At 37.2% G+C, this 25,827-nt stretch overlaps 1 protein-coding gene and 1 pseudogene across 2 annotated transcripts in view; both read right to left on the bottom strand.

Moving 5' to 3' along the window:
* Positions 1 to 25,827, bottom strand: part of Syt1 (synaptotagmin 1) — a 381,145-nt gene that overhangs the window by 274,835 nt on the left and 80,483 nt on the right. The window lies entirely within an intron of this gene.
* LOC121143413 lies at positions 16,732 to 16,918 on the bottom strand (annotated as a pseudogene).

Here is a 25,827-nt window from a genome sequence, read left to right as displayed (position 1 = left end):
GGAAAGAAGCAGACAGCTTATCAGTAAGAACAAGAAAAAGAAACAGATGCCAATCCTAGAATATATGTATGTATCAATATATATATATATATATATATATATATATATATATATGACCAACATTCCATAATTCCATTAACACTTGTTGGAGCCAACGCATGGTTGATTTCCACTAATTTAGTACTCTACAATCAACACTGTCTCACATTAATGATGTTGTACTATCCGAGGAAAGGAAGAGGCTGCAAGGAGCTGTGTGCCTCCCTCTGTGATCAGGGGACTTGACTGTGGAGGCTGACACAATCTGCTTCATTTTGAGAGCTACTGAGCTTCTCCATGAATTGAATTTTTATATGCAAAAGTGTCAAGTTTCCAGCAACAATAGAAAATTAATGAGTTAAAGCACAGAAACATCACATCAATTTTGGTAAATCCATTTTTTTTCAGTATAGGTTCTTTTTGATTGCTACTGTTTCACTCAACCAATGTGTGCATCAGAGGTGAATGGGGAGGAGTGTTTGACTGACTAAGTGCTTAGACACTCAGAGTCTGAAACACTGAGTGTCAAGTGAGAATTCAAGGAGGGACAGGGAAGATCACCTGAGCAGGTCTTCATGGTCTTCCATGTCATGGTTTCATGCTTACACAGATAACAATAGCTCTATCCTCCTAAACTGCCAGTATTCCCATCATCACATGAAAACATTATGTCTTTTTTAAATGAATTTCCTCCCCATGCACAGGCCTATATCTTTGTGTGGAGGTATTTCCCTTATGTGGTAGACTGTATAGGGATTTGGGGAGCTCAATTCACTGTTTCTGGGTGTGAAAGCTAAGCTTGAGTGGCTGTCCCAATTGCTCAGATCCTGTTGTTCAGAGTAAGTCTTGAAGAGGCAGCTGGGACCTGCACTACATCTGGCTATATTTGGGATTAAGAAAAGAGGAAGGGAGATGATATTTTCCCCATCTGTGCCTTGGAGGATGTCTAATTATCTTCTGTCCTTTCTCAAGGGGAGAATAAAGCTATTTAAGTAATTTAGCTTAGGAAAAACAACAACATCAACAACATATGAATTAATTTAGGAAGTAAAGGGATCTGACTAAATGACGTGACACGTTTCTCCTTCTCTGCAGCTCTCAGGGTTTCAAGTTCATTTACAAGCATATGGTTCTCAGGAAGCTTGAACATCAGTGATGAAATTGTCAGCTCCTGGGCTACTTAGTTCGCAACCTTACAAACATGAACCCCATATCAATTTTTGACTGGGTCAGAGAAGGGCTTCTGGTGATGGTGATGTTCACTGGGTTGTAAAGAGTGGAGAGGCATCATGTGGAAAGGGCCTGCGTGAAAATAAAAGAACCTTCTTGGCAGAAGGATTAAGGACTACGGAAACTCAGGCTGTATAAGCTGTTGGCATGTCAGGTAAACAAAGCAGGAGCAAAGATTGAGGGGAGTTGAAATTTTCTGGAAGGAAAGACATGTCAGATCCAAGAGGTTTCTGGAGTGCCTAGCCTGCTTTCTACAGAAAACTGGGAAACATTCAATGTTGGAAGGAACAAGAATGACACACTTTGCATGACTTAAAGAGACTTCTCCAGCTGCAATGGAGGGCATGGTTTGACTTAAGGCTGAGAGGAGGATCTCTGGGGAATGCAGGCAAGATGTAATGAGAGGTGGGAAGGTTAGGGTGACAGGACAACCTGCTCTCCCAGCAGCACTTGGGAAACATTGATGAATCAGGGAGAGAGTGGACAGGGAATCTGAAAGTGGATGCTGGAGGATGATGCATCCCAGGGAAAGGAGGAAGAAGAGATTCAAGATGCAGGTGGATGGATGGGTTTGAGGTTTCAGACAAAAGTGGCCTCAGAAAATAACAGACTGACAGTAATCAGAGATTTAAGTAGCCATTAAAACCAATACAGAAAATGAGATCTATCAGGTAAATTACAAGGCACAGAAAAAGCATTCAAAATAAAGCCCTGTGGAGTAGAGCACTTCAAGAGTCAGCTACACAGGTTTCATAAATCATCAAACATCTCTAAACTTAGATAATGACTACTTTAGTTTTCATGTTGGCAAAACTAAGTGAACACACATGCCCTGTTTTGACTCAGTATTGTTCACTAAATGCTCCTTTTCCTTCTTCATTTTTTTATTGGACTTTTGCAATATTATGTGTTCAAAATTAGCAAGCTTGACTGTAACCATTTTAATTGAGAGCAGAAAGATTATACTATGTGTTTTTATTGAAGAGCAGTGCTTTGGAATTGCATTTAGACTTGAATAAAATTGCTTGAATATTCCAATTATAGGCAACGTTATGTTTGAAAAATTAACACTAAGAGATTTTATATACATACGATTATATTTATATAAACTAGAAACTTTAGCTTCTAGATTCAATTTATAATCTTATCTGGAGTTTGACAAGACATAAGCAATGATTCATAAACACTCATTTCAGATGAAAAAATGAGCTACTCTAATATGCTATTTTTAGTGCAAGGTAATGTGGTTAAGTGATAATGTGAGCCAAAAATACATGTGCTATCAGATATCTGTCTAAATCCTCTTTACCATGATAAAAATGATTCCTTGGGCTCCCAACAATAGAGCAGGCAGAAGCAAAACAATCAAAACAATGGAGGGTGGTCTCTACCAAATCTGTGTACAGTTTTTCCTACCCATGTGTCTACCCAGAACATATTTAATTGGTAAATACAGATATTTTAAGTTGGCCACAGGTCTTTGTGGAAATTTTCTGAACAATTAGACTCCCAATTCATAACTCTGAAAATTGTGAGCTGTAGGTTGTATCCCTAAGACTTGTAGAGTTTAAATTACACAGCACCATTTATGACATCTGGCTTCCATTGCTAATGCCATAGATATGGTCTGGCTCATCATACCTGTACAATGACTGGCTTGACTCTGTGGGCCTATTTCTTTTTCCTAACACTTTGTAGCATATGTACTTGAAGCCAGTTCTGTGCTGGAGGCAGGTACACTGTCTGCCCCAATGTAGACATTGTACAGGAGCCAGGGTCTATCCACCCCCGGGGCCACTACTGATTGAGGATTGATTTCATCCTCACTCACACAAGGTGGCTTTTTGCTTGATACAAGTTTACCCTCCAAGAGTGATGGTGTGGAGCTGCAGTCAGCAGTTGCCTACTGTGGAGTTGGTTGCTCCTTCTGAAATTGAAATAAATTGGCCCAGGGAACGTGCAGAACAGCAGTGGGTGAATTTAACACAGTGCACGGTGGGCCCACATGGATAATGGCTGCATTATATTAAGACAGGGAAATGCAGAGGGAAAACCCACTTAAGAATATTGTATTTCTCAATATGTATCAAGGCATCAACACATACGCATGCCTTTTACATTATAATTACAGTAAAACAGAGTGGAGAGGGAATTTAATTAGGATATGAATGATTTTACTGGGACCTCAACCTCTCTGTAGTTTTCTTTTATATTGCTGGTAGAGGATGCTCTTCAATAACAGCATTTTTTTAAAGGAGTTACGGAGAAGCTTAAGAGTTTATCCTTAGTTTCAATCAGAACAGTTGCAAAACCATTTATCATTGATCCATCGATGCCTACGTGGACACTTTTGTATTGGCATGAATAGGTAGATTTCATAGGAAACTGCAAAAGCCTGGCTGTCTTGCTTAGAGGAACAACTTTTTCAGCGAGCCCTTTGGAGGTGGAACTCAGGTTTACTGTTACAAAGAAGACATTATCTTTGACTGCACAAGACAACATAACAGATAATTGTCATAACTGTGTGGCAATAACTCCCTATGGGAATTCAAAACATGCCACGATGTAAGTGATTGGAGTTGTGGGAGACTTTGGAAGGGACTGCTGCTCCAATAGCAGAGGTCAAAGACTGTAAGTGGATAAGAAGTCCTGGGTTCAGACCCTAGATTAGTCAAGTTGGCCATGCTCTATCAATATTGTAAGCTAAGCACCTCTCATTTATTAAGTGGGATCCAAGCAAGAGTATTTGTCTTTTTCTTATAATTTTGGGTACGAGTCCAGCCTTTAATGGCTGAGCCGTCTCTCCAGCTCTCTTGTTCTTTTTTAGATTTTGTGTGAGCCTTTTTAAATCTTGTGTATCCCTGATGATGTGAAACCCCTATCACTACTTGTGAATTTTGATATTAATCAGATACTTCTCTGTCATATTTGGAGACTTTCTCAAGTCCTGATAAGATCCAAAGCTGCAGGATCTCCATAACACTGGGCAGCAACAGGATATCCGAGAGGAGACCCAGTGAGGACTATGCAGCATTGATAGTGTAGCAGAAACCAGAGGCCTCAAACCAAAAGAATGACTCCTTGTGATGAACACTTGCAAGCAAAGATGTATGGACTAAAGGGTAAACTGTGTGACTCACTGTGTCACACTACAGCTTCCCTGACAAGATTTCCCCCCTCTTTTCTTTATTTTCTCTTAAATTTTACTTTATTTTTGGGGAAGGTTGCAAGGGCAGAGGGTAGATACTAAGGGACAGGGAGATGAATGGGCTCAAGATGCATGGTGGGAAAGAGACAAAGACTAAATGAGAAGAAAGTTACAAAAGAGAGAGACACACACTAATACTACAAACAATAAAAGCATTAGCAATGACAACTGTAAATGTGAACCGACCATGTTAATTTCCATAATTTGTCTTAGCCTTACCTATTCTAACCTATGAGTAGTTCCGTTTCAATGACAAGAGCCCAAATCTAGATGACTACTGATTCTTTCCAGATGTAAGTATCAAACAGAGATGTAATTTCTAAGTCTGGATACTGTACTTCTCACTTCAATGGACGCTTTCCCTCATAACTTTCAGATTACAGGGACATGTTTGCCAACCCTGCTTAAGCTTTCATTAACCCATGGTATTCTTTTGGTTTCAGATTCAGTTATTTAAACTCTGATCTTTACTATTTCTTTCCTTCTAATAATTTTTTTTGAGACAGGGTCTCTATGGGTAGCTTTGGAGCCTGTCCTGAAACTCACTTTGTAGACCAGGCTGACTGTAGACAGAGATTTGTCTCTGCCTCCTGAGTGCTGGGATTATAGGCATGTACCACCAATGCCCAGCTACTTGTGACATTTTTTTAATTGCAAGTTCTTCTTGTTCTAAAGCCTTGAGATAAACAGTATAGGGAATTAATATATCTTGTTTGATGGAGTAAAGTTTCTGAGCATCTCAGAAACACTAACGGCAACCTGGATAGCTGTTTACCTGGTAAATCTCACAATAAAATAAAAGCAAATCGTGCTAATAGGTCATATGAGATATCCTATATCTCCTGACTCCCAGCAAAATTTCTGATTACAATTTTTAAGTTTCTTACTATTTAACAACCTCCCTGAATGCAGCTCTCTTGCTTTATGGGCTCTAGTGGGGGAATAAACTGTTTTACACAAAGGTTAGGTTGCCCTACTGATCTTCAAATACTACTTTGATATTCTCTCTAAGGTAGTTAAAAGTCTATGTAGACACAGCTGTCTGTCCTGATGAACAGAGAAATATCAGGGCAAAGCAATGAAGGGGTAAAAACCCAAGTGGGTAAAGTTGATCACAGATTTATTTATTTATTCATTTGCTGCTGAGAGATCATTTGTTTCGTGTTGAAATGCTAGAATATGTGCTTTTTTATGAATTTAGCTGAACATCAACACAAGAAAACATGTAAGAAATGTACCATATGGGATGAAATACTTGTCACTATATAAATGGAATTGAGCCCCATAGCAAACAGAAGTAATTGCTGGATTCTTTCTTTAGCTGTTTCCCTGGAATCGTTTATAGCATAGTCCTGCCCAGAGGCAAGACAAATGGGCTAAACATGTTTCTGAAACTCCTTTCAGATTTACAATTTTATGATATTATAATAAATTTCAAGATGGCCATGGGGAGTATGTTCTTCTATGCAAGCATTTTACTGCTACTACGAATTTACAGTAATTGGAGATAATTTACTGTTTTGTGAGGCATAACAGAATAATTGCACCATTTTCAGCTCTAAAGAGAAAGGAGTGAGAGAGGACTGGTCAGGATGATAAATGATCTACAGCATCTGGTAACTGTTTCCTTAAAAAATGTACAACTGACACAGCAATATTTTCCAGGCATCCAGTTATTAATGCTTTCTTCTTCATTTGCACACAATGCTGCCAGCTTCACACGAGAAAGTGCTGCCATTTTCAAATTCTTAAATTTTCATACCTATGGTATATATTTAAATAATTACATACTAGATTTCCCCCCTCAAATTAATGTTTTGAATTAAGGTAAACAGATTTCTATAGGCTGGGGCCAGTTTTCTAACTCAACATAGCTCTGTGAACATATTTCAAAGAGATACAGTCTTTTCTGGCCATATGGTGTGATTGCAGTCATGCCCCAGAGTCAAGTGTTGTGTGAAGGATTTCCTTCAGGGCTGGAAGGAAATCCAGAGGAACTGTGATTTAATATGTTGTCCTTTACAACTTTAGATTCAAGCTAAAGTTTAGTGGTTGGAAGGGAGTTGAGGATAAATCTCCATCTTCCAGTGCTTTCAGCTACCCAATCAGAAGCAGAAGACCAACTTTCTAGGAGGGAGCAGGCCACTTCCTCTTACCTTTATTTCATTCTAGTGGAACCACGGCTTGGATACTGCTTCTAAGGTCTACTGAGAATGGTACTTCTGGGTCTCCATGCTGCATGTTTGGAGGCAATTATCGCTGTTTCTCTTTCTACAAGTCATATTCCTCTTCACCAGGACCTTGTTGAAAGCTCATTAACTCCTACATTTTCATAGTGCAGATCAGAGTGTGCTCATGGATTTGGCTAATCCACTAAGGCAATGCAATTTATTTTCCCCATCAAAAATCTGTCAGTCTTGTTCCTTGTCCTTTTTCCCCCCTGTGGCACTGCATGTTTGGGGACTCCTAGGGTCTGTTTGTCATTTGTCTCCTGCATTCACCATTTGTTTCTGTCATGGAGTCAGAGGATAGAGAACATGATCAAATGGAGGCAGCAGAGATGGGTAGACAAAAAAGATCTAATGCTACTTGTGAGGCAGAACTGGATATGAATATGGAATTTTACAACCACTTGCATTGAGTTGCCATTGTGTAAACTCAAAACAGAATTCGTAAGATGTATAGTAAGAGATGATTGAACTTTTTATTAGGAATTCACATTTTCTTTTATGACTGCTTTCCTTGTTCTCTAGCAATATTCTGCATTATCTACGTGGAAAATGAATAGGTATCCAAGGAAAATAAGTGGAGTATGCGACCAAAGAAATTTAGAGTTCACATCATTCATACCAAAGTTGGTTTTATGTCTAGTCAGGACATAGTAGACATCAACATGGTAATGTGTATTATATATCTTCAAAGGAAAAGTATGCAAATCTCCACAATATATTCATAAAGAAAGTGCATTTTGTAAATCATTTGACAGAATTTATTAACTAAGACAGTTCTTTTGACCAATGGGTACCACATACTTTTAAATCTGCAGTTATTTAGTACAGAATAACTATCATTAAACAACTATTTACTTAGCATATTTAAGTGCCATCCTCAGGGGTCAGTACCAAGATAAGAATCTTTGTATTTTACTTGATACAAACATCAGGTAAAATTGTTGAAGTTGATCCTTTAACGTATTTACAAATCCCAAAGATAATAATTAGTATACTAGAGTTAGCATTTACCCCATTATAATTGACACATGTGCAAATGTTTTAATTACCATATGGGAAACACAAATATCTATAAAATGGCTCTACATAAAAATAGCAATTGAAAGCAATTGTTCTGTGGAATACATTTTAGAATGGAAAGATATCTGGGCTTTCTTATCTAGCAGCAACTGCTTTGGACATTTTCATTATCGCTTTATGTGCTCTTGTTGGTGTCTGTTGATGAGACTAAAGAAACGCTTTCATTTATCTAATTTATTTGGCTTTCCTTGCTCTGCAGTCTGCCAGTTTAGATGTCACCTGTAATAACTATGAAAAATTGCTGTGTGCTTCATGTTATTCTTGTTTTTAAACCTGCAATAGGTATTCTGCATAACCACCAAAGGGACTTTAGTTCTAAGAAAGAACAGCTCTAATTTAACTGGACTGAGCTTCAATTCCTCACCCTATTAAGCATTTTGTTTAGTATGAAAACTCATGCATGGAGGCTGTATCGAAAGGGAGTCATCTACTTTTGGGACTAAATGAAAAGAATGTATTTTAGCACTTCAAGATTTTTTTCTGCAATATAATGATACAATTAAATGACATCATTTTATCATCTTTATCTTAGTAATTCTGTCTAGTATCCCTTGCTTCAAGCTTCTCATACATCCAGCCTTTACCTGGTAGAGCAAATTTTAGCTCTAACAATGATATTTTCACACTTAAAACTCTCAGTGGCTTCCCAACTGTGTATCAGATGTTAAATGAATCTCCCAGACAAGAATTCTTGGTTTTAATATTTCTGTCTTAGTACCACTGTAACTTAACTTGTTCTCTCTAAAATATCACCACATACTCTGTGTGGAGTTTTCGGTTCCAGTCACGCCCATCTTCTCAAAGTGATAATCCCAATCCTTGTCTTTTAAAAGTTAACTCATTGGCACTGGAGAGATGGCTCAAATGCTAGGAATGATTACTGCTCTTGCAGAGGAGAGTCTGATTCTCAACTTCCCTCTCCCCCCACCCCATATGGCAGCTCATAACCACCTGTAACTCCAGAACCAGAGGATCTGATATCCTCTTCTGACCTCCGCAGGCTTCTGCACACACCTGGCACATATGCACACATTCCAGCACACAACACATACCCACTAAAAATATTTAAAAGTTTAACATTTCCTCTAAGAAGCTGCTGTTTCTGTGTTTCTAATCACATTTTAGATGACATTCATTCTGGAACAAGTCCACACCCACTCTTTTTAAATCCTCCTATAGTATGCTGAGCTTGCCACACAGACTTATTTAAGAAATGTGTATTAGACTAACTCCTGACTCTTGCAGCATTTCTTTCTTGCCTTCAATGAGTTGTTTTTGTTTTTCTGTGATCTTTGCTACTAAATTTTATATTTTCTCAAAGGTGAATACTGTATCTATTATTTATTACCGTTCTGCTCTGCAGTAAATAGTTAAGCTACAAAGCAAGGTTAAGACATTTCTGTAGAATGCAACCACTTCAGTGTAGTAAAATTTTATTAGAGCATGAAATTTGTTAAATTTGCTCTTCACTGGAGGGATAAATTCCTCATCTGAGCTGGAGGGAAGACAACACTGGGCCAAGCATTCAGAATGAGTTAGTCTCAGCTGTTTCTGTTGCATCATCTGTGACCTTGGGTATCACTTAACTCTCCTTTGTCTTAAGGTTCCTTGTTATCAAAAATCAGAGTATCACACTAACCAAAAGGTTTTACCATGAAATTTATATAAAACAATGTAAGAGTAAATGCATTATAAATGGTAAGGCACATTGAAATATATTGTGAACAAATTTTGGCATGTTAGTCTGGTGTAGTCATTGGGTAGCTACTTTATAATTTACTATGATTGCTATAATTTATTATCACCTAAAGATGAATGAAAAACTATACCTGCTTAAAAGTCTCAAATAACTTAGAAAAGAGTCACGTACGAATAGAAAATACATGTGAGTATTAATGCCACAACAGGATGGTTAGCAGGCTGCTTATGGGCAAGAAGAAGGACGGCTGGGAACCATGGCTTCTCAGGGTAGGGGCATCACATGTGAACAAACATGCAGGTTAGGATAAACTTATAGTGTAAGTGGAGTAAAAGAAGAAAATGATGTCTGAAGGAGAAAATGTTTGAAAAAGCTTGAAAGAAATGAGAAAGAACTTTAGAAATGTTGTTGGCAGAGTAAACCTGGCATAAAATACCAACTGTATCCTATGATGTTGGTTGACCTTGCTTCACATTTTGTTAGGAATACTCCTCTAGGTCATAGAGATACATATTGGTGTTCTTTGAAGTAAAGCTAGTATTTATTTTTTGCTTTAGGTGAGCATAATTTAGATTTAAAAATTCATTGGTTTCCCCTGCTACAATTTATACAGTGAATAGTTTGAAGAATAAGTAGGTTGAAATCTATCCACAGTGTGGACTAGAGGTGAAGCACATTGCAATGGAGTCAAAATAACAGGAACTTTATCACTGCCTTGCTACTTCTTCTCCGGCAGACCTCTTAAGTATGTGGCTGTGAATTAACAGTGGTGTTTCAATTACAAAGTTACTGTGAACATTAAAAGAAGCAACACATACCTGAGCATCCAGGGCACTTAGCATGAGTTCAACAAATGTTAACTTACTAACAGCCAATAATAAGAATCTTTTTCTTTGTAGCTGCAAGTTAACATTTAATTAAAATTCTGCCTTAATAGATCCATAAGTGTTTAAAATGTATTGGTTACATTGTACTGTTAAATGAAATATAAAAGTTTACAAAAGTAAAAGTCCATTTTATTAAATAATTAGATTCAGCAAAGACATTAATGGGATACCAACAACTAACATTAAAATGAAAATGTAAATATGTCATTCATGAATGGGCAATAGGATGTCCACTTCATTTCTAGCATGTGATGAAAACAGATCATATTTTAGAAAACACAATTTTTTAAAGAGGGACTCCAAAATATATCCAAAGTCTGTATTCATAACTTATTTCAGAATTTAAAATATTATGTTTTTCATGTATTATAAATTATTACTTCTTATGTTTATCAAAGCAAAAATTTAGCATAAGATATTAAAAGGCAAATTCACTTATTTATTTATTTTTTATTCAACCGAAACGATCAGTGTCTCTAGTCACTTCTTATGTAAGACTCAGTATTCATGGCAGGCCCTTCCTACAATCTCTGCTCATAAATAGAAAAAAAGGAGAGAATTAAAAAATGTCATGTCTCTGCAGTTCTCTTGTGAAATGAAGTAAAAATAAACAGGAAAACATCTTAACCAACAAAAATTTAGGGTGAAATGAAGTGTTACCAGTGTAATGTAATTCCAACAGAATTTATTGAAAGTGTCAAAAAACACTGTTTATAAAAGTCTTCACTACATTTCACTTCCTTGTGCTAATTTCAGTTCACTTTTATCTCGTCTGCCATCCCTTGCAATAGTAATAAGTACCATTAAACCTTTTATGAATTTGCTATTATTATTCACTGCATGTAAAATTGTATACAGGAAAATACCTATGGATGTGATGTTTTCTAGGTGACCACTGGTAGGTAAGTCATTGATTAAAGAATGATGAGAATCAACAGACAGAGTAAGTGTCAGTGCTGGACCCAGTGGGGAACCTGCCATCCTTACTATACATCACAGTGTTTCTAAATGTTGTCCCCAAATAAGTGGTTAAAGGAAGACAGATGTTTCTAGAGAAGCAGCCAGGTTTCTACAGTCTCAAGTACTCAGAGAATTCACCATTCAGAGCACTTGTGTATGTATGACACCATACGCTTTTTCCAGAATTACCCAGGTTGATTATTTTTATTTTACAGCCAAGCTGAGGGCATTTTGGCTGAAGTAAGTTCTCAGGGCAGATGGCAAGCAAACAACTGAGCTAGGCACAGGTTTTTGCACCCTACTGCTGAGACCTTCTGGTTGAACCCCCATGCTGGTCCGAACATTTACTTAAGTTCCTTGAACCTCAGATTTTATTTGTAAAACTGTGAAAGCAGCAATGTCTACTAGAAAGGGCTTGATGATGTCTATGCCTCCAGAGACTGTAAGAAAGTATCCAGCACATGACAGGTTCAATATTAAACTACTCCAATATTATTATAGTTGATACTGTACCCCAGTTACCATCTCTGTAAAAAGAATTGATGTATATTCATGTAGAATACTGAATATTATAAATAATTTATTTGGAAGAGGAATCTGGGCCAAAATAGTATTTGGTATTCATATATTAATTAAGAAAAGCAACATTTTATAAGGAAAATTCCTTTAAAAAATTCTAACTGCTAAAAAGATTCCATTTATTCACAGACTTTCTTGTCCAAATGACACAGGGAGGGACCTTTCTCATGCTAATCTTATCAAACATAAAAAAAAATCATACATTTTACAAGATATACTGACAATGTCTGTTTCTCCTTTTAAAAATTTTATTTTGTTAGCAATATTATCCTACGCACTATGGCAACATTTGGGAGGCAGAGGCAATAATATCATGAGTTTAAAGCCAGCCTCAGGTACAAAATAAGATTAAGGCTGACTTGAGCTATATAAGATCCTGTATCAAATAAAATGACTTTTTACAGTACTTAATAGGCTTTTAGGTTTTTTAATTTCTTCTGCACATTGTTTGAAAACACAAACATTTCTTTTAGAATGAGTTTATTGGCAGGTTAATATAAAATACAATTTAAGCAATTGATGTCAAGTATGGGCTATATTGGTTGTATTTCCAAGTTTTTAAATTTACTTTCTTGACTGTTTTAATTGATAAATAAGCCAGGATAAAGATAAATGGTCATCACTAAAAATGTACAGAAAACAACGAAAATCTCACTTTTCTAATAAACTTTTTTTATAGCTTCCTCCAGAGACTAGTGACAAGTAGCATGTCAAACCTGTAAATTTAGAGTTTGTGTTTTTGTAACAAGACTCCGTGGCCCATATAAATCCTTTTGCTTAGCTTTGTTTTTTTAAATAAAGCTTCACCAATTTCCAGATATGGCTCCCATAAATTTTGCTAAGATTATTTTTGGGGGGTGCTTTAGTGCTTTCTTTAAAGTAATGGATCATTTCCATTTGGCAAAGTAGTCTTTAGTCACTCAAAATCAAGTTGCTATAGTCCAGGTCTTTACATTGTATCTAAATTATTACAGTTAAAGCCTTTATAATACCCACTATGCTTATGGGTAATTCTTTTAGTTATACTGTAAAGGTAACGATGCTTCTGAAAGAACCATTTTCTTACTGACAGACAACAGAGGAAAGAAGCAGGATATGTTATTGTTATGAGACTAATACTACAGTGTGATTATTAATTTTTATCAGAGTCATTGATTCAATATTTTCTTCCTTTGTGGAACAAAAATATTTGATATCATTGATAAGTTTAATTTTAACTAAATATATTACTGGAATTATTTGCTAGTATTTTGTCAATATTCTCACATTACCCTTCATTAATAATTGAGATTTTCAATTTTATACTTTGTTTATTCACACTGTTAGTAGTTTTAATTATCAGGAACAATAATCCATAACCATTTCTCTTCTTCTGAATTGTATTACAATACAAAGAAATTTCTCAATTTTACAGCTACTAATTGGTGTATTCTTTGGCTCTAGAATTTTAAGAAAGAATACAGTTTCACTTTGGTTTGTGATACTACTCACATTTTATACTTCAACTGAATTTGATAAATTTTATCATTCAGTTAATTTCTGAATATTTGGAAATTTTGGCTACGAGTAATGCAGGACAAAGTTCACTTGAACACTTTATTTAATGGCATGCCTAATGCTACTGCAGGACTAGAGTCAATTAAAGAAAAATTTGTCACCTTTAGCTATTATGTCAAAGAAAACTTTTTTAATATTGTGAAGAGGACCTGTTTTCTGGGTAGCTATTTTGGGTTTTGAATATTTTACAGCTTTCTTGGGAAGTTATTCTAAGCTTAAGAAATGGAACATTTAAAAAAAGGCTTTTGAACTAGAATATACAGGGACATGACATATTCTTCAAGAATTTTTGTTGTAGTCTTACTATGACAAAACACATTATCAACAATTTCAAGTCATTTGGCATCTTGCAAACAGTATATATGATTTAAAGAGCTTAAAACTCATTATTTAGGTGTCATTTATATCCAGTGTGGTATGCTGAATCTGCTCCGTGTTCTGCCTTTCCTGAGACCTTTATGAATGGATCCAACCTTTTCCAATGCCATTGGTTCATTCTTCTCGCCTTGTAGGGGGAAATAGATTTGGAAGTTTAGGCCCTTGCATTGGGTACTGTGTATGTTCTCCACTCTCTTTGGTTATCGCAGTGACAATTAGGCTTCAGTGCTATGATAAATGTTGACACGCCAACTAACACCCCCCATCCCTTTATTTAAGTTTTGGAAGTCCTGATGATTGCTGGTCATGTGTTAAATTGTGAAACAAGATAGCCAAGCCAGTTGTTCTAGGCTCAAACTGGTTCCTTCCAATATGTATCAGTTATTGCTTCAGGCTGCTCACTCTGAGTCTATGTTCATCATTTGGTCAAAAGGTCCTGCCAACTTGCCTTCTGCAATGTCTCCAATCAGTTTACTCTAGTTCACTTCTATTCTAGGGCAAATTAAATTGCTGTGTGACTTATCCCATGATCTCCTCTACTCAAAAGTCTACAAACAACAGCTAAGTGGAACTTTCCAGAGCCGGTGTTGATCCATCATCCCAGAACTCCAAACTGTAATCACTCTTTCAAGCCTCTTCAGGGTCCAACTCTCTATCATCTGCCAGCCTTGCTGCCCAGTGGCATGTAGACTTAGATTTACCTTCCATTTCTCATGCAGCATTCAAAACTGGACCACATTCTCTTTCCCAGATAGTCTAAAATGATACTTTCATTAGTTACCAAAGACACTTTAATAAGCCTTGGACACACATTGCCCCAAATAGTTCTCATCATAAATGACAAGTTAAGAGTCACCATTATTTTGGCATAAAGACGAGAAGCCTGTGATTTGAAGACATAGGCAACTCACCAACTGTCAACAGAGAAAACTTGGAAAATCCGGAATTTGAAGGCCAGCTTTTGATCCAATTGTTCAGTGATGTGTGCTGTCTGTCCATGTCTCTTGTGTTTTTCACCTGGGAAACTTTTTGTTACTGACCCCCAAAGTCCTGCTTTGCCTACTTCTTGGACTGGAACTAGATCACTCCTGTTTGCAATGGCCACAGTGGTCTTTTAGAATCAGAAACAACAATGTTTCAATGTAGGTGTGTTTGGGTCTGGGATTCTTCTTTCCTAAACACTAGTCACTGAATATTTACTTACTGCTATCCTGTTCTAAAGCCTTATTTCACCAAACTACTTCTCGATACACCCTGTTAACTTCCCAACTACTGCATTTCCCTCCTTTCAGAATTTATTCAATGACTGACTTACTTATTAAAAGCTATGTGAGTTGGGATCTAGCTGGGCTTGTGTAGACAACCCTATTTATCCCTTGGTCAAATGCATAATAATGCAAGATTATTATTTGTGTAATAAGGAGACCCCTTCCTATGATGAGCATACCAAGAACTCATGATCAAAATTAAGGTCATCTTCTATCTCTTTGTTATTATCCTTCAATCATGTTGTTTATAATCGCTTTTCCTCTAACAGGTCTCAGCATTTTATAACTATTAAGAATTGATTTCATTGTGTGTGTGTGTGTGTGTGTGTGTGTATGTGTGTGTGTATGCATGTGTGGGTTAGATAATCTTTGTGAGTATATACCTTATTAATATATCAGTTTCTAACCTTTCAAAATATTCCTTGAAGGCAAGAATAAATTGACTAGTATTTTAATGACTTTTAATCTATTTTGTGTTGATGGTGTTAAATTATGTATATCACACTTTGCCATTTTAACTAACTTTAAAGGGACAATAATGGAGAATTGAAAAAATTCACATTATTCAGCAAACATCATTACCATTTCCTTCAGAATATTGTCCTCTTCTTCCCCCAGCCTCTCCCCTCTTAAACACCTTATTCACTCCTATCAGCGCCTGGAGACACCACTCTAGCTGCTAGCTCAATGCATTTTATCACCCAGTTTCCCCATGTAACTGTGGTTTTAAAGCATTAGTTCTTGTATTATCAATATATTTCACTTGGCATGATATTTCCCACCATATTCACCTGTTTTTATAGAATTTGTTTATTGGAAGACTGAAATGTACTCACTCCACCACATGGCTACCTCACATGTTTTCAGTCCAGCTATCTGTCAATATCACCAATTGCTTCCATCTTTTGATTTTTTTTTTGTGAATAATGCTGCTATGAATACAGATAGGTCTTACCTTTTAAGGTCTGGTTTACTTTTATGTATCCTAACATCGAAATACATTCTGGTTTTAAAAATTAAATACAAACACTTATTAAGAACTTCATTTCCTTTGTAACCTTTTGCTCTTCAATATTCCCGTTTGTTTCACTCAAGATAAGGCCCTGATCTGTAGTCTAGGCTGGCCTTGAACTCAGCTTGGACTCTCCCAGATTTTGCATACTAAGTGCCAGAATTACAGGCCTGAGCCACAGTAACTGCCTGTGTTTCAAGATTTGTAAAGTTTCCACTGTAGTTGTGCACAAATGTCACAAGTATTTTTCCTTTAAAGAATGTATTTATTGTTTGATCCTGAGGCCTGTGCCCAGGGCCTCATGTGTGCCCGACCCGTGTTATCTGCCCGAGAGGCACACTCTTTCGGCTTGCTTCCTTTCCATGGCAAAAGTGGTTTATATTTTTGTTCTTCATGGAACAACTAAAATTAAAACTGCAGGATCCATACGTATGTGGTTTAATTTATTCTGTAATAAAAACTACATGAATTGTAGAGAGATTGTCTTTGTAGAGTTCTTGGGTTAGCTAAGTATGAAAACAAATTCATATTTCATAAAGTAGGCCAACTATAACTATTTTAAGAACTCTATAATCTGAATTGATTTTTTTTGTTTTCTGATTATAAGAATGATTCATGCACACTCATTCCCTTAAAGGAAATGTGGAAAGTCACCTGAATCCCATTACCAGGGCTAATAGTGTTTGGGTTTATGTCTATTTAATTTTTGTGCACATTCATAAATATCCATATGAGACGCCTGTATTATCTTGTAACGAACTATAGAAATGATCCCTGAAAGTATAGTCTTGCCTGTATTATCTTGTAAGGCCTTTCTCTTACCTCTGTCTCTTGTTCTCCACAGTGTGCTGGGAACGTATTCCTGCCACTATACCTTTCTAAGAAGACTTGTTTTCAAGGAAAAACATTGTCATATCTGGTATGGTCTGGGTTTTAAGATGAGGCTTTGGGATCCAGAGTTCAGGAAGGCACAATTGGTTGTCCTACTTGGGAGCTTCTCTCTCTCTCTCTCTCTCTCTCTCTCTCTCTGCACTGTTCTCTCTTCTTAAAATGTGGGTAAATGTAATCGTTTATACAGCTGATAAGAGCACTCAACAATTTAACATTAATAGACTACTAATTAAGAAAATAGTTGTGACCAAAAGTACTTTAAAATTTATCATTTCAATATGAAATCTGTTTTAAGATTATATTATATAATATTATTTTAGTATCTGAAAGATGAAAGTTATATAAAAAATTTCAACAGAGTATATAACTAAAATAGGAACATTTTTAGGCAACATATGAACTACTAGAAACTTGGTTTCAGCAGCAATGAAGGTTAGCAGGGTGTTGAATGGAAATGCATTACCTGACATTCTGATATGAGGGCTCTGGTCAGAGATATTGGAATGCCACCCAAAGTCTTAACTCTGGGATTTGAATCTGGAAGACAGCTCCTGCCATCACTAGTGAGTAGTGTCTAGGTCATGACACTACAATGACATACTAGTTTTTAATTCCAAGTGTCCCAGTGTTTGTCATTAACACAGATGTAGGTTACAGAAAAAGACACTCATTAGCATTTTCTTCCCATTAAGGGTGACAACCTACATGTGGGCTAAAAATCCTACCTCTTACAAAGGGCTGTATTACCATCTAGGAAGTTCCACTTCTGCCAATATATCTGAATTTTTAATAATTCTTTGCTGTTCTACCTCAGGAATATATTTCTATCAAACCAGATACCTTCCAACTATATAGTTCTAAATTATTAATCTTTTATTCCTCTCTAACAGATAACATTAGCCAGGCATATGCTTATTCCAAATTGTATTGTTTGAAAACATTCCCAGCTGCAATGAATAAATTGTGGTTAGATGAACATTAGTGTGAAAATGCTTTTCTTTTATGAGAGAAATGGATTTTTTGAATTAACATATTTCTCAATTGGTGAGAGAGATTACATGTCATCATGGAGGAATTAAACATTTTTTTGGAAGCTGGTGTCAGAGCTCAGTGGTAGAGGCCTAGCATACACAATGCCCCAAGTAATCTCCAAGCACCTTAGACATAAACGAGAAAAATCTCACATCAGTAACATAATGAAAGGTAAGCTAACCAGCAAGATTCACCACCTGGCTAGGTTGCCAGATTTGGCAAGTCTCTAAGTTTGTCACTGCCAAATTTAAACAATGTTCCTAAGGATGAGCCTGAGAAGAATACATCTCCTTCTGTTATTTCCCACTTTCCTGTGTTTGCAATCCATGTGGAAAATTGCCATTAACTGCCTCTTTTGAAATGATGTCTTTGTCATTGAATGACTTTCATAAAGCCTGAAGGATGTAAAAATTAATATACATACACTGGGCCAGCTTAGTTGTTCTTTAGCCAGTTCTTGGTCAAAGGTTATGGATAAGATATGGGAAGATCATGTGGTCAATCATGTTCTGTTTCATAGATCTCTGTTAGGAGCTGCTGGTTTCTAACACTCAGCTGCTCTTCAGGTGTTGACAGTTGCCTCTTCCAGTGTGTGGTTCTCCCCTACCGTGCCATTTCAGAGCAAAGCAACTTGAAGATTGCAATAGGGCTAAGGGCTCAAGGATAAATACCCTAACCCATTGATCACTTTTCAGATCTCCAGATTGCCAAAGGATTTCACTTATTTTTCCACTGGACATGCTATAATTTGAGGGTGACATTTTTATTGCTATTCTAACGTACATTAATGCAAGTCTTGAAATGCTATTCATGTATAAAATTATGCTATTATTTTTACTTTTTTAATTTATAAAACTTGATTTCTTTTATTTTTTGAGGATCATTGAAACAATTTAACTGGAATGTCTCATAATCTGGAATTATAGCACTTGGGATAGGGTACCCTAAATAACTTTATATAGCACAATGGCAGGTGTTCTGATTGCTGGGTATTTTATAATTATTGTACTCTTATTGCCAACATATTGGAACTATTCTAATTAATGGAACATAACAATTTTCTTAATAAGTCCTGAGTTCTAGAACCAATGGATCCAAGGTAATTAAGAGTTACTAAATGACCTTGATCTGTCTAGCTTATTTACAGATGACAGTTCAATGGATGAAGTGGGGGATTTTGTGTGAGGAATACTTCATTTTGAACACTAACTTTTCCTTTTTCTAGATGACTGATATTAGGAATACTGTTGAAATTTGTACACACATATAGCAACTTATATTTAAAACCAGATGTTACAAATATCTCATTTGTATAACTACTAGAAGTGAGAAAGAAAAAAATATGAAACATGAACTAGGATTTAGCATAGCAAAAGAGCTCATAAGTGATAGATAGCCAAGGGGGAGCAAAAGCCCAGAAAAGGCAAGCAAAAACAGAATGCAAGGGGTTTTTGGAGAATAAAACTATTATTCATTGATTTGTTTTACATATAATACTAGAGTTTGAACCTAGAGCCTACACATGCTGGGCAATACCCTTCTACTACTTAGCCATAGCATTTAAAAGACCACAGGATATCTATGGTATTTTGGGTAAATGTGCCCATCTGTGAGTCATGTAAGTGATTGCATGACACAGCAAAGATATTATGAAGGCGTTGAAGAAATAAGATCTCCATTCAGGATAACGTAGCTTTGATACTTTTGCTTTTTCTATCTCTAAGCTTGATCCTTCAATTTTCTATCATTAAATATAAATTGATATTGCTTAGAGGAGAATACAAAGGGGTCTTTTTTGTTAGATGTTGAAGGAATGCTTTCCTCATTCAACAGTGCTAGGCAGTTCTAATCTGACAAGGTCTTGGCTCATTTTATGAACATGTTAGTTTTCCAGAGGGACTTTCAAACACTATTCAATATATCAGAGTGATAACAGTTCCTTTGGTTATTCATAACAAAAGTGAGAGATTTTCTTCTATCAGTCTCAAAAACTACTCTCTAAAATCTCAGAGTCCAAGGTATGAACACAACCCAAAGAATAGGCTTCTTAATTGACCTAATCCAGTCCCCGCCAAGATCGCATTCATTCTCTAGTTTGGTGAAAGACACCTGGGAAGGACCCTTTGCTTCCTTTCCCTCTCTTGTCCTGACCTCCCATGTTTTGCCATTAACTGACATGGCTTCTGATGTCTAAAAGTATGCTGATTCTTCCTAGCCTCCTCTGAATCTGTCTTTGTCTGTTCTCATGGATATGATGATAGACATCTATCTGAACTTGTACGTGAGATAATGCAACTTCAGTACTGCTCTCAATGTTACGAGGGTAACCCATACTCAATATCTAGCAGCTCAGCCATCCCATGGCCCCTACCCCTTCATAGCTCTTTCTTCCAACACAGTTAATTTCTCTTCTCCATCATAGTGCTCCCTTATCCTCTGTATCATTCTGCTCCTTTATCCTAAAATGCCTCCCCTCTTTGGCAAACATATTAGCATCTTTTAAGAACATAGTGACTGTGGTCTTTGGGTGAAATGTTCATTGAGTTCCCTGGGAAGTCTGGAGGGCACCCTTCTCTGAGTTGTAGGTGTTAAAGTCTTGAAAATTCCTAGCACTGTTTGTTCACATAGCTTTCTCTGAAGAAGGTGGACGCTCCTTACAAGCAGAATGGCATTTTCCAGATGGCCACCTGTTTGTCATTAGTCAGACTCCATTTTTTTTTCATGAGTGCTAATACTGTTTAGGGTACTCTGGTGGTTCCACAAATAAAATGGAAGCTGCTATTTTGGAGTGATCTGCAGTCAGTGGGATGGGAGGAAAAAGAATAGTCTCCTAGTCTTTTAATTTAATTCATTGACATCAAAACTGAACAGATTCTACCACCTTAAAGGAAATTTTATTCTTAAATATTTCAAGGAACTTTCTTAATGGGACACTTTTACTATAGTACAAAGAAATTGAGCTTTCAGGTAGAAAGACAATTTATTCTAGCTTCAAGACATATCGCCCACTAAGAGCAAGCAGGAGGTATGGTAAATACACTTGTACTGAAAGACAAGCAGCAGAGAAAATAGAGATGTATTTCAGACTGTTCATCTCACCACAGTTACAGGCTATGTGAAGCAAATCACAGTGATTTCTCTTACCCTCATCTTTTTGCACCGTTGCTATGGGAATAATCACATGGGAGAACAATCAATACTATAGAAATGTTTCAATACAGATGCATTTTCCATGGGATTTTGGGTGAATTGGTATACAAATAAGTGGACCTGAACCTGGGAGGGACAATGATAGCCCTGTAGTTTCTCTAGAGAGCCCAGGATTCAATATGACTTGGTGGTTGGCAAATTAAAAGGGAGAACATTGAAATGGGGAGATTGAGGAAGTAGCTGCATATCAAGTATGAGTGCTCTGTGTTGTGCTGAATTGGTGGCTAGAATTTCTCAACTAAGGTAGATGCTCTGTGTGCATTAGTGGTTGGCCTGGAGTGAGGAGTCTACTCTCTACATTAGGGTTCATTTTTGGCACAAATCATCTCTTTTTCAAATTTACTTCCACAATGGATATGGATCATATAACTGGCACCATGATACATACCCAGTCCCAGTGCAAAGATGAATAAAATACAAAGAGTGTATGTAAGTCTAAGGAGAGAGTAAAACAGAAATTGGCTAGGTCTGTATTGTGTTATATGAATAAATACTAATATATTTATCTCAAATCAACTTGATTTAAAATTTTAAGTGCTTTCCATCAATAACTAAATGCTCTCAAGCTATTCATGCCAGTGCTCTAAACTCTGATCATTTATTTTTTGTTTTAGTTCTTTTTGATATTCCATGGAATTCTGGCTCAGATAGAAACAATAAGCATTTTATAAGCCTGTCTCCTAGGTTGACTTGCTAGCTCATAATCATATCTATTGCATTTCTTCCTTGCTTTCCCTCCTTTACCCTGATCTATCTAACCCAAACCAAGTCCTTGTTCTTTTGCAATATCATATTATATTCACCAATAGCTTTATTGTTAACATATCTAAATTGTAAATTAGATTTCTATGAGGATTTTTTTTCCTCATCGAGTCTATTCCCAGGTACAGTTTGTCTACTTTGGCCCAATTCTTTTCTTGTATTCATGTTAAACTTATTAGTGATTTTTGCCTGGTAAATTTTAAAAATGAATCCAGATTTTTCATATCTCTCCAACCCTTACACATACACACCAGAACAACTCTTAATTTGTACACCTCCATCTGGTCCTAGGCCACGAGTATTTTAGTGAGCTAATCTCCCTCCCTCCCTCTCTTTCAATCTGTTTGGAATAAGAAATTCTTTTCAAAGATTAAGTTAGATCTTGCTTCTGTTTTGCTTAAATTGTGAATTCTTAGCACAGATTATGAATCCCATGCAAGCTGTGCCTTTCTCCTCTCCAGATAGTTTTTCAGCTTCATTTAGTTTTACTCTCCCCCTGGGTTACTTCAGTCTCACTAGGCTAGAACTCCATGAAATCAAGCCTTCATTTTGCTCACTGTTTAAAGGAATATCTGGCATGGTAAGTACAGTAAGTCTAAGGAAAAAGGTGCATTTTTCATGAAACATTACAGATTAGGAATTTAGGCAGGCAGTGTAGCAGTCCCTTAATAAACACTTACTGTGTCATCTCATTCAATGGCCTGTTCCTAAGGGGGAACTCTAAAAGCCTGTTCTCTAACTTGAACAATAAGAGAATCGGGTCACACACCTGAAGGGGTTTTTATAAAGGAGAGAAAATAATCAGTGAATCAAAGCAAATCGAAACCCAATGTAATATGTTCTCTGTCTCAGCTTGGTTCTTTACAATTGGATCCTTTTGACTCGCAAAGATGTAACTCTGACTTCATTCACTGACTGTCATTGCTTTACTGCTTTTAACCCAGTTCAGATATTTCCTTCCCTAGGAAGCTTTCCTTCAATTTCCATTCTCTGCTGTTATTTGGATGCCTAGTACATGACTGCCAATGGAATTCCTGAATTTTCCTCATTGCTTTTTAGCGCGGCTAAAACCTCTCTGAGTGTTGGGACAATGTCCCATCTGTATTTGAACCTCACATGTCATGTGCATACAAGTTGCCAAATATATGCTTATTAAAAGAAATAACCCCAAAAAACCCCCCAAAAACCAACCAAACAAAAAAGAACTAACCCAGTAATATAACAGTGATTGACAACTTAAATAAATATACATACATACACACACACATATAATTTATGACCCTAAATGGACATAAATTATTGGTCAGGATAAGAAAATTGCATTTGATTTGTTTAGATGGAATTAAAACAAATGTCCTATTCAGATTAATTACCACAAGCTAACAATTTCCATAAAGGATTTGTGATAACGCTCCTTCTGTTGTTTTGGTAACTCTCCCATGAGCCAGACACTGAAGTTCCATTTGTAATAAAAGGTGCAGAACTAGCAGGAGTGTTACAAATTCAGGCGGTGGATTAACTGCTCAGCAAGCATGGTACCCAGGATTTAATTCAAAACAAAGACATAACTTAGAAACATAAAGCTGGCAGAGGGCTGAATTGCATATGGACGCAGTTGTAAAGGTAACTGTAGATTCGGTTTTCGTTTCTCATTCGTTTCAGAGCGTTGCACTTTTAGGTTATACTTCAAGCCTATCGTACGCTATTTCAAGCTTGTCAGAATATGAAGTCAAAAGAATATTACCATGGTGATTGGGAAGAACATAAGATTAATTTTATGTGGAAAGAAGAGACTTTATAAATGAATGTGAAATGCCTGGAGGCCTACCAAGAATACCCTGCCATATGTGAGTCTTTTCAGTTTGAATTTGCTGTACACAGTGTGCCCAGCCTTGGGAGCACACCATCATCAACAGTCACTGGTCAGGCAAGCACACCAAAGACACACTGCACCAGTGCTATTTGACGACTCGGGCGGTACGTTGTCTGCTTCAGTGGCCATCCTGCGCAAAGTCAGGGTGAGCCAACACAAGTGGTCCATAAGTGATGAGTCTGACAGGGCCATCTTTACAGGGCAGTGATGACATCTTGTCATTTGATGACCACTTCACAAGTCTGTGTAACCAGGATCAATACAATATTCAGAAAGGCAGACAGGGAACTGCTGTGCATAAACAAGGTGACTTATGCAAATACCATTTGCTCAATATTCATTCTCAACTGACGAGAACAGCTACTCCTCATCACAGTATTCTGGGATCTGCTTAGTCATCCCTCACTACCCTTTATTTGAACGTATATTTCTTTTTTTCTTTTTAAATTCAAATTTAAATTAGAAACAAGGTTGCTTCACATGTCAATTCCAGGTCCCTCTCCCTTTCCCTCCCCTCCTCCCATGCCCTTCCACCAACCCCTCCAATATCCCCTCATTTCCCCAGGGAGGGTGAGGTCCACCATGGGGATGTCCATAGTCTATCATTTCATCAAAGGCAGGCCCTAGACCCTCCCCCGAGAGTCCAGGGCGAGAGTACTTCTCTCATTGTTGGATGCGTGCCCAAAGTCCATTTGTATACCCGGGATAAATACTGATCTACTACCCAAGGCTCAATAGATTACCTAGGCCTCCTCACTGACACCCACATTCAGGGGTTTTGATCAGTCCCATTCTGCATTCCCAGCCATCAGTCAAGAGCTAACCCTTGTCAGGTCAGCTGTTTCTGGGTGTTAAACCAGCCTAGTCTTAACCCCTTTGGTCATCAGCCCTCCCTCTCTGTCACTGGATTCCTTGAATTCAGCTCAGTGCTTAGCCATGGGAGTCTGACTCTGCTTCCATCAGCCATTGAATGAAGGTTCTGTTTCCCAGACTCTCTGGCCATGGGATTATAGGCTGGGACTCCCCAGATCTATGTCTAAAATCCATATATGAGAGAGTACATGCCATGTTTCTATTTTTGTGACTGGGTTACCTCACTCAGGATGGTTTCTTCTAGTGCCATCCATTTGCCTACAAATTTCAGGATTCCATTGTTTTTTTCTGCTGAATAGTACTCCATTGTGTAAATGTACCCCATTTTATCTATCCACTCTTCGGTTGAGGGTCATCTAGGTTGCTTCCAAGTTCTGGCTTTTACAAATAATGCTGCTATGAACATAGTAGAACAGACATCCTTGTATGAATGGGCATCTTTTGGATATATGCCTAAGAGTGGAGTTGCTGGGTCTTGTAGTAGGTTTATTCCCATTTTCCTGAGGAATCTCCATACTGATTTCCAAAGTGGCTGTACAAGTTGGCATTCCCACCAGCAGTGGAGAAGTGTTCCCCTTTCACCACAACTTCTCCAGCATAATTTGTCGTTGGTGTTTTTGATCGAACCTGTATTTCTAATACTTGATAAGGAATAGCTTGATAGGAAAGTAAAATTTAGGAGGATTAAAAATGACCACACACATGTTATCAAGCAATTGGCAGGATTATCATTATTTTTTACACATTTTGTTACCTTAACAGTGGTAGATGAAAGTTCTCATGAAAAGGAGAACATGACCACTCATAGGTATGGTTGAAGAGAAGGTTTTCATAATAGATATGTGGGAGAGCACAGCCAGAGGCTTCTGGAAGGGTCCAGACTGAGAGGAGCCAGCAGATTGAACTGGGTTGTGAGAGGAGTTGTGGGGGTGGGACAGAGGTTTGTGGTGAGCGAGGAAGAAGAGAGGAAAGTGGGGCCAAGAGGACCAAGAGAGCACATGGAAACCGAGAGAGACAGAGAGAGAGAGAGAGAGAGAGAGAGAGAGAGAGAGAGAGAG

This window comes from Mesocricetus auratus, unplaced genomic scaffold (genome assembly GCF_017639785.1).
Source record: "Mesocricetus auratus isolate SY011 unplaced genomic scaffold, BCM_Maur_2.0 Super-Scaffold_100011, whole genome shotgun sequence".
Classification (NCBI taxonomy): domain Eukaryota; kingdom Metazoa; phylum Chordata; class Mammalia; order Rodentia; family Cricetidae; genus Mesocricetus; species Mesocricetus auratus.
This window is presented reverse-complemented; position numbering and strand designations above follow the sequence as displayed.